Genomic DNA, 10,175 nt, shown 5'->3' with positions numbered 1-10,175 from the left:
GTTTTAAATAGGTGATTGTAAGCTATCTTAAGTTAGGATAATTAGGGGTTAAAATGTTCTTTTTTATAAAGGACCGAGTTGTATTGCTTTTCTAGTCTTCTACACTGCTACAAAATGCACTTATTTTTGTGCAACATAGTGATTTCTCAGAATAATGTTAGTGTCGAAAAAAGAAAAACAATACTGGATTCAGACTAATTGATTCAAGATGTTGACAATAAAAATATGAATTATCAAGTTCTTCTAGGGAGTCTCTGCACCATTTGACACTACAGATGTTTAAAACTTGAATTTGTTAAATCTACTCTTTCCAAGTCGTTCAATAATTAATATACTCCTTGGTGCACCTCCTCTTCTTTATTATATTAGAAATGCAAATGTTACCCTCATAAAATATTTTGTGTGTTTACGATTACAGATTAGTTGTGTTTAAAACTATAGAAAACGCGTTAACCTGACATTTTGTTTTCCTGACGCATCATACAATAATAACGTTCCATCGTTTCTTCTGCGTTATTTCCGAATCTGCACATACGTTTTTATCATTATCAGTTAAACGGTTAAGATTTTTCAGCTCTGAAAAAGTGAAAAAGTGAATTAAATAGCCCTGTAAGCACCTGACAAAATTGATATATAATAGTTGTCAACACTTATTTGCAAAGAATAAGTAAACGTAGCTAATTTGCTCTTATTATGTATTAATTTGATATTCAGGGTTTGTATGTGAGGACTTTATTTTCGGTCATTATGGAAATAACATTGTTCACAATAATATCATCAGTAGTCGAGGTTTTTGCGCTGGTATGCTTCCTGCATCCAATATATATTGCTTTACTATGCAACTCTACATATGATATATATTTGATGAGTATTATTCTTCCTTTAATAATTTCATCAAAATTCACTGACAGTTTAAGAAAAAAAACAACCTATGATGAGAGACTTGTATTTTTATAATTTGTGTATAAATGGCTTACTATATCAGTAAGGTACTATTTAGTATCATTGTTTCTTACGGAATTACTAATATTTCTCTTTTAAGTATAAATTAAGTTTGTGAACAAAAACAAGTGCTGTTTAAATGTTGAAAGGAATATTTCTGTTCTTTCCATGTTTTATGTCTTCGCAGTATAAGATGTCTGACTTTTAGGGTACTTTATTTCGCAAGAAATTTAGAAGCTCAATTCATAAAAATGAATTGAAATATATATCTTACTTATGTCACACTTTCTCCATGCATGCTTTCTTTCTGTAATAGTTTTAAAGTGCCTCATATTCTATGAAACGTAAAATGTTGAAGTAAGTCTAGCAAAGATGACCCCAAAAAACTCATTACATTGCTACTGATATTTCGTTTGCATTTTTATCTGCACTAATAAAATCCGAAATTCCCTTAATCTAAAAAGTTGCTTGGCTTTTTGCTGACTTAAAACAGCTTAATTTTAACAAAATGAAATGAAAATTTGAAAATGAACTTTACTTTATAGAGCATCGTTCTGCCCTTACTTTAGTCACCTTTCGTATGTGTAATGTAGCCATAAAACAAGTACATTTACTGTGGTCTACTGGATGTCTTACTCACATATACTTTTAGATGTATTTACATTATAATACTACATTTGTACATGAGAAACAGATGTATATTTATAGGATAAGTGTAGGATAAGTGCAAAAGGGTCATACATGTATATTAGACGAAATTTTTCCTGAACATTCACCATGTACAAGAGAATTAACATACTTAACTGAATAAGACTATTTCTATTAAATACCCTCGATGAAGTCGGAATTTCTGAATGATGGATTTCTATAAATCAAAACATTATATGGAGTTCTATCGCATGCTTTTGAATTGACTCCCTTTTTGATATATTTATTATGCAAAATTGTTGGATATTGAACATTATTTTTACTAACTGTTGAGGTCAAAAGCGGATAACACTTTTCCTTGATTCACTGAAATAGTCATGGTTCAACATGCGAGTGAGCGAAAAGATCTCGCATTATATTTAGACAAAGGAGTTACATTTTAACTTCTAAGGCTCCTTTAAATATTCCCTGTTCTGACCAATATCAAATACATTAGCAATACGTTTATGAAAGAATTAACCTAGAATTTAAAAAAATACAATTTATATTTGAAATAATTTAAATATGTAAAGAGACAGAGTTCATTAACCGTGTTAAAACTGACTAAGCTGTTAAAAGGTTCAAATCGAATAGTTGATAATTTTATTCTACCCTCGTGACATTTTGATTCTGTTCGTAGGAAGCCCGGTTGATACAAATTCAAGACTTGTTCAAATTTGTATATACCGCGTTTGACCCTGATAAATTCTATCAATGTTCAACTATTTTCCCTTTTTTCAATCCTATGGCATAATACATGATACAGAAATCACGAAAATATTTTAAATTGCACAAATCCAGAGCGTATTCCAGAGTCAGTATTTCATGTATAGAACTTTCGTTGAACAAGCTTAATCTTTTAATTTACCCGATTATTTAAACACAAAAGTCATGTGATTCCACATTAACACCAATCGAGTGGTAATTACCATATCCGGAAAAGTTGAACTATAACCAAATAATATTAAAGAGTCCAATTTCAAAGTCTTTGAATGATATAGCTATCCCTAAAATATTAAGGATTTGAATCACATCAAGAACATGTATTTTCTGAAAATCTTACAATATTAGGCAATATTATGAATTAGATTAACATCAAATAATAATTTTTACAGTTCTTGGAAGCGACGAGACTAATTAAGCAACGCCCGAATAGTGTAAAGTATTTCAAAGTTATGACATTTATAATGATTTTACTTATTAAATCAACAGAATAATAGTAATGGTGTTTCTCAAAGAAAACATGTTAACTTTATCTACAATGTACAAATACTGCTGAACACACCAAATTTGGTTTTGCTGACGCATTTCTGTTCAAGGGAGTTAAAATGATGCCTGTTCATATATACGAAACGAGGTAATGTTAACAAGCATTTTTACAGAGAACCTCTAAATAGTTTCTTTGTACAACTAGGGCAGAATGATGTAGGTTGTAATGAAATGAAATGTAAATATATATACAAAAAAATACTTTCTTTTACTTCTAACCAAACTGCTTATATTATTTTAAGTGGTTATATGCACATATGTATTGATATTTAATATATTTGTAGATTCATATTCAGTGGTCTTTGTTTTATTTTTTATTATGTGGACTTGTTTGATACCATACTAGAAAAAAATAACATAATTTTGATATATTAAAATACTATTTCAATACGGTACACTCATTTATTGTTTAATGGAACGTAATTTATTTCCACATGACTTATTTCATACCTTATTTAGGGCATGAGAAAGTTAAAGCGGTCGTATTATAAGGGAGAATGCAATAGTAATAAACAATGCATGCTCTAATTTATTTTTCGATTTGAACTGATTTTTGACCAATGAATATTACTTCATATTTCACAAACAAATGCATCATGTTGTCGAAAATACAATACATTTCAACAATCTTTATCTATATTTCTATCTTACAAACTTAAAATGAACTATATGAAACAAAGATATATCCATTTAATGGGATTGACTTCTTTTTCTTTTTTGTTCAATGGGTGAAACAAAGGTGTAGGGGTTTTAAACTATGAATATTGTCTAAAAATATCGACGGTTGTAGTAACATTAAAGTTGTTCATAACATAGTAAAATATGTAAAAATAAATAAAACGTCATAATGGTGCCACAATTTTACGTAATTCAGCAAAAACTTCTGAAATTTGTAAAATTTGTTTGTTTGTTTGTTTGTTTGTTTGTTTGTTTTCTTTTAGACATATTTACATCTTCACATATGATCAACTATGTAATAATGAAAGTATTTAGTAAATATGAAGTTTCTTTCTTGGGCGTGGACACCATTCCCTTTCCAAGTAAATGACCAGAAAGTGACCAAAATGTACAAAATTTGACAGAATATCTGAATATTGGTAAACTTCCAGCATTTTTTCTGTCTTTTCAATGGAAGAATTATCATTAGTTTTTTTTTTATTTGCGATGGAGTCAAGTCTCCAAATTCACAGTTACATTGTAAATTATTCAACACATTATGATTAAGTTTCAGTTGAATTTTAGGCCAATTAGACCCTTTATAAACTACTATAAACTGAATTGCTTCTTTTTTAAATTTCGTATCTACATTTGCTTTACATTGTACAGATTTATTTAATTTTCATTGATGAACCATCTTTCCCATATCCACTGGTCAATATTCATGTCTTCAGATGTGAGTATTTCAGAAGAAACTTATATTGTACTATATGAAGGTTTCTTCTGAAATACTCATACCTGCACCCCCCCCCCCCTGCATTCCTGAACACGAAATGGTTTTTCTTGTGACACATATATTGTAATCTGGTAATATTTATCATCAGTAGATGTTCATAGCATGTATTCTTTGTAGTTGTAGGATCTCAAGATGATTGAGCGACTGTGATGAATATGTCCTCAAAAAAGTTGACTGCTACATTTATTCAAAAATTGATAATGTATTCAGAACTAAGCACTTTGAAAGTCTTTTTAAGAAGTAGTATACTTAATGAATTCCTGCATCTAATTACACGTATGTTATAAGCTGTTAATATTTATCATCAGTAAATGCATGAAATCTTTGTAAGTCTAGTGTCTAAGTGTAATGATAATGTAATAAGGAATTGGGCGGGTACTTATATGTAACATACATTGATGTTGCGCTTGTTTGTATTCAGAATAAAATACTTTGAAACTCTATTTGTCTCTTATTTTTGCAATACATTGTAAATAAAGTTATACTTCATGTATCATCGTAAAGTATTAAAATGAAATCATGCAACTACATAAGAGAGCAGGTTCTTCTTCTTCTTCTTCTTCTCTGGAGAGAGAAAGAGCTCATCGTTAGACAGGATAAAAAAAAACTACTCATATATAAGATTTGACTTAAAGATGGTCTTTAATTTCGTATTGTAATGGGGAGATGATACTAGGAACAAACAACCATATTATATCATCTATCATGACAGTAAAACAAATAATCCGTTACAAAGCTTGTATCTTCAGCCTGTATAATAGTGCAGGGTAAGAAAAAGAAGGATAATCTAAATTCAAATTTCGGCTTTTTACCTGTTGTTAATATAATGGCAACAAATTGTATTTCCATGGATATCTTTTAAGTGATAAGACAAACGTGTATAAGTAAAATTATTGCTGTAATAAATAATCTATATTTCTGAAGAAGGCTTAGATAATTTATAAAAAAAAAGATATTAAAATATATATATATATAATTGCAGAAAATATTGCGTTAAATTATGGTTTATGTTACAGTGCGAAAAATTATTTTTATATTAAGAATAAGGAAAAATTGAATAAGAAACTCTAAGTATTACAGTAACTTTGGCAACAAACGACAAACCAAAACTAAAATAAGTACAACAAATGTTATCCCAAAACAAAACAAAAACAAACAAAATCTTAGAATTTGATTTATTTTAACTCACAGTAAACAACGATTAATAAGTAATGCAGAAAAAATAGAGAAAATAATGATTGTCTGAAAACATTGGTTGTAAGCATTGATAAAGAATTGAAAATGTAAGACTGCTGCTACAAGTAAATAAGTTCATGATTACAATTATCACTCAAAAGTAAAATTTAATTGTAAAATTAATTGAATAAATGTCATTATCGGACCCGGCTTGTTAAGAATGCAAAATATCTGAGTTCAAAAGTGTCACAACAGTAATATTCTTTTCGTCGAAAAACTGTAAGTGGAGATATATTTGTAAAAGTTTCTATATTTTTTCTGTGCCTTTCTCTGTGCCTTGTCATTCAAAATCTACATAGACATCTGTACGCGTGAGGTAAAAACTGCACACGGATATGAGTATCAAAAGTCCTCTCATTTTTGCAAGACAATAAAACTGCCATGTTGACCGGTAAAGGTTATACGAGAAAAAAGGACGAACATCTATAAAAGATGGCCATATTGAAAATTATTACCATATGTCGATCAATCAGATCGGGGTGACGATCGAAAAACTTTTTGCGGACGACTTTTTCTGGCAATATTAAGATCAATATAGCTTCTATTTAGGTGAGGTATAATTAGATTTAGCTGTCATTAGAGAAATAAAAGAAATTGGGAATATACAAAAGGAATAACGACTCAGTCAAACTGTAAAAAGCAGTATATAGCCCTTCCTTGACCATTCAGAAATTCCCACATCCAAAGGATGCCTTCCATGGTCTCCTTCCTTTCATACAAAAACCTCTTGGACTTCATCACATTAGAACCAAACTTTATTCTATACCTCTCACTCTACTACACTCCCTTTACAAAACAAGTCTTGACACGCCTGTTTCTGACCCCACCTAATCATTATACAAACTTGTTGCCATCATTTTGTTTTCCACAGACTCTTAAAACCAGTTTCTGTGAAAAGTAAACATGACGAAAAACGATTATTTCTTCCACAATCGTTTGTCAACAAAGGTATAGATGCAATTAATTTGGCTAACATCCTCCATCACAAAAACATTACCAACAAAATTCCCCCATATTTCAAAGACAAATCCATGCCAATTATTTCATATTCCTATACTTCAAACGGTCGGCATTCCAATAGGAACAAATTGTGCTCCTTTACTTGCTGACCTATTTCTTCACTCTTATGAGGATGACTTTATAGCTGATTTGATCAGAAAGAAAGAATATCGTTTGGCTAGATCCTTCAATCTCAGTTTCCGCTATATAGATGACGTATTATCTTTAAACAATCCTAATTTCGGGGATTTGATACATCGCATCTACCCAAAAGAACTTGAGATAAAGGATACTACAGACACTGTGAAGTCAGCCTCGTATTTTGACCTACACTTGGAAATCGATGGTAAAGGAAAACTATTGACCAAACTTTACGACAAACGTGATGTCTATTCATTCAGAATTGTCAACTTTCCTTTCATCTGTGGCAACATCCCTTCGGCTTCTGCGTATGGAGTGTTCACATCACAACTCATACGTTATGCCAGAACCTTTAAGGCTAAACCACCTGACTGTTCTTGCAAAAACTCTCTTTTCAAATATGGTCTTTCTGGTCACGTCGTCACCGGAGATTTAACAATCATCGAAAACGAATCTCTGCGTAATATCCTTTCTAAAGGTCCCAAGTACCGTGAACCATGCTCCATAAATTGGATTTATAACTAAATTTCTTATAGATGCCGTGGAGGACTATGCGAGAAAATAGATAAAACGAGACCACGAAGACATTGATTCTCTGTCAGAGTGGTTAAATTCCGTGAGGTCTTTAATTTTGAAACGAATGGAAGGTTTAAGTAGGACAATGAGTGCCAAGGCTAAAGTTTTTTTCAAAAATCCCGATGTAGCAAAACAATTTATCTACTATACATGACATACCAGCAGACAAAAACCAAAACAACATTGTTTTGTCTGCAAAACGTTTTACATCCAATTTGTATTATCAGAGGTAGAAGTAGAAAATAATAGCAGTGATAAGACCTATACTGCTACCACTCTTTCCAAAGAAGAGATTGTGGAAAACCATAAATCTGTGCTATCCTCTTTCGGTCTCTCTACCAAGGACGATGATTGCGATTTACCGTCTGTGTACTGGATTCCTAAACTCCACAAGAATCCATGCAAACAACGTTTCATAGCTGGATCTGCAAAATGTACCACCAAACCTCTTTCAAAACTTTTATAATTTTTATACTCACAGCTGTCAAAGAGGGTCTGCAATCCTACCACAACACTTGTAACTACCGTAATGGTATTAAGTCAATGTGGATCCTGAAAAATTCGGAAGATCTTTTGGAGACAATCAGTTCAAGACTATTATCTGAATATAATAGCATTAAAACCTATGATTTTTTCAACACTGTATACTTCTATTCATCATACGCAGTTAAAATCCCGACTTTAAACATTACAGATAGTTATTTTTCAAAAAATATGGTACACCTAGATACAAATATATAGTTCTTGGTAGAGATTCCTCATACTTTGTAAGAAATAATTCCAAATCATATTCCAAATATACAGAAGAAGATGTTTACAAAATGCTGGAATTTTTAATCAACAACATATTTGTCCAGTTCTGGTGGACGTGTTTTTCAACAAACGGTCGGCATTCCAATGGGAACAAATTGTGCTCCTTTACTTGCTGACCTATTCTAGCACTCTTATGAGGCTGACTTTATAGCTGATCTGATCCGAATGAAATAATATCGTTTGGCTAGATACTTTAATCTCAGTTTCCGCTATATAGATGACATATTATCTTTAAACAATCCTAATTTTGGGGATTTGATACATCGCATCTTCCCCAAAGAACTTGAGATAAGGGGTACTTAACTGTAAAGTCAGCCTCATATCTTGACCTACACTTGGAAATCTATGGTAAAGGAAAACTGTTGACCATACTTTACGACAAACGTGATGACTTTTCATTCAGAATTGTCAACTTTCCTTCCAACTGTGGCAACATCCCTTCAGCAACCGCGTATGGAGTGTTCATATCACACACAACTCACCCGTTACGCCAGAGCTTGCGGAAACTACGCAGACCTTTTGTATCGCACTAGAACTCTAACAAATAAGCTTCTGGAACAGGGTTATGTTGCTACAAGATTGAATTCATTACTATAGAAGTTTTATGGTCGTCATCATGAACTCGTGGATCGTTATGAAAACTATGAAAACTGATTTATTCAACGGGTCATGGTTTTCCTTTCCTTGTTCGTCTACACCGGACTTGACTTTTTATGAACAACTCGGCGGGTGTTTCTTAAAAAGCAGAGGACGCTTACCCTACCGGTGCACCTGGTCCATGTTCCCAGTTTTTATTGGAGTCCGAGTTGCTCATTTGCTTTTGTTATTTTGTATGTATGATTTTAGTTACTTTATATTCTTTTTGGTGAATGTATGTTTTCCATGTCTGGTCTTTGTCCCTGGATTACATTCTTTTGGTTACCGCTATAACCTTGGTTCCCTTGACCCACAAACGACGAATATACCGATTCAGCCGGTATTTCAGAACACCGGTAACAAATAAAATGCCCAAAGTTCAAAATCACATAAGACTTACAAAGACTATAGCTAGATGTTATTGATTTGGGATAGGATCATACTATATAGCCTTCTACCTCTAGTGAATGTAGACTGTAAATTTCTTTAGAACATACAGTAAAACTCAAAAATCTCTTTCAAATGTTAAAACAGTGAACATAACAATACACGAAAAAAAAAGCAATAAATGCAGATCTACCTGCAGTTAATAAAATGTAGCTCTGGGAGCCAGTTGAATGTATCAAACGATTATTGCTCACTTAATTGCCAATTAATCATAATAACTCTTTTAATGTAGCATTTTAAATGCACAAACCGTGTCATGCAAATATTAATAAAACTATTTTTAATTGAAATAACCTTTGCTTATCTTTTGCAAGTTTTCATTAAATCTTATGTTTCTGTTTTGTATTCTTTGTACTCATGGTGTTTTATCTGTTTTATTGATTTCGTCTTTGTCCACAAATATGAATAGTATGTTTCTCGTTGTAAGCACGTTATCCTTGATTTTACTGTTGTTTACGTTTCCTTTTTGTAGGATTTTGCAACATGATTTTGAAAATCAGTAATTGTGTTATGAGTATCAATGAATATACATTAATTCGTTCTTGTGCGGATAAGAATATAGAACTACAACTTCTTTTGAATGATTATTCAACTAAAAAAACACCCATGGAAAACGTACAAAATTTGCGAAATACATTTTCAAAGTTTAAGGACAAAAGATCTTTAGAAATAAAGGTATGTTCAGTGTTATTACTTCGGCGGTAAAAGTAAGTTTTCTGTACTCCTTTAAAATGTAATCGAAATCTTTCACAAAAAGGAAATACCGAAAACTGTCAATTTCCTAATGATATTTTATGATACGGTTATTTCAAACTAGAATTGTTAACTTATCAATTTAAAACCACATTATATCCGATCATTTGGTTTTAAATTAGAATTTCAAATTATATCGATTTATCTCGGCAGTTGATAAACGACTAAGAATTTCCAATGCTTTCATTCAAATTACGAGTTTTTGAAAGAAAAGAATTCCATC

The sequence above is a fragment of the Perna viridis genome, chromosome 2 (genome assembly GCF_037379345.1).
Source record: "Perna viridis isolate PV_CMFRI_1.1 ecotype Kerala chromosome 2, ASM3737934v1, whole genome shotgun sequence".
Lineage (NCBI taxonomy): Eukaryota > Metazoa > Mollusca > Bivalvia > Mytilida > Mytilidae > Perna > Perna viridis.
The sequence above is the reverse complement of the archived record's forward strand: the minus strand, read 5'-3'. Positions refer to the sequence as shown.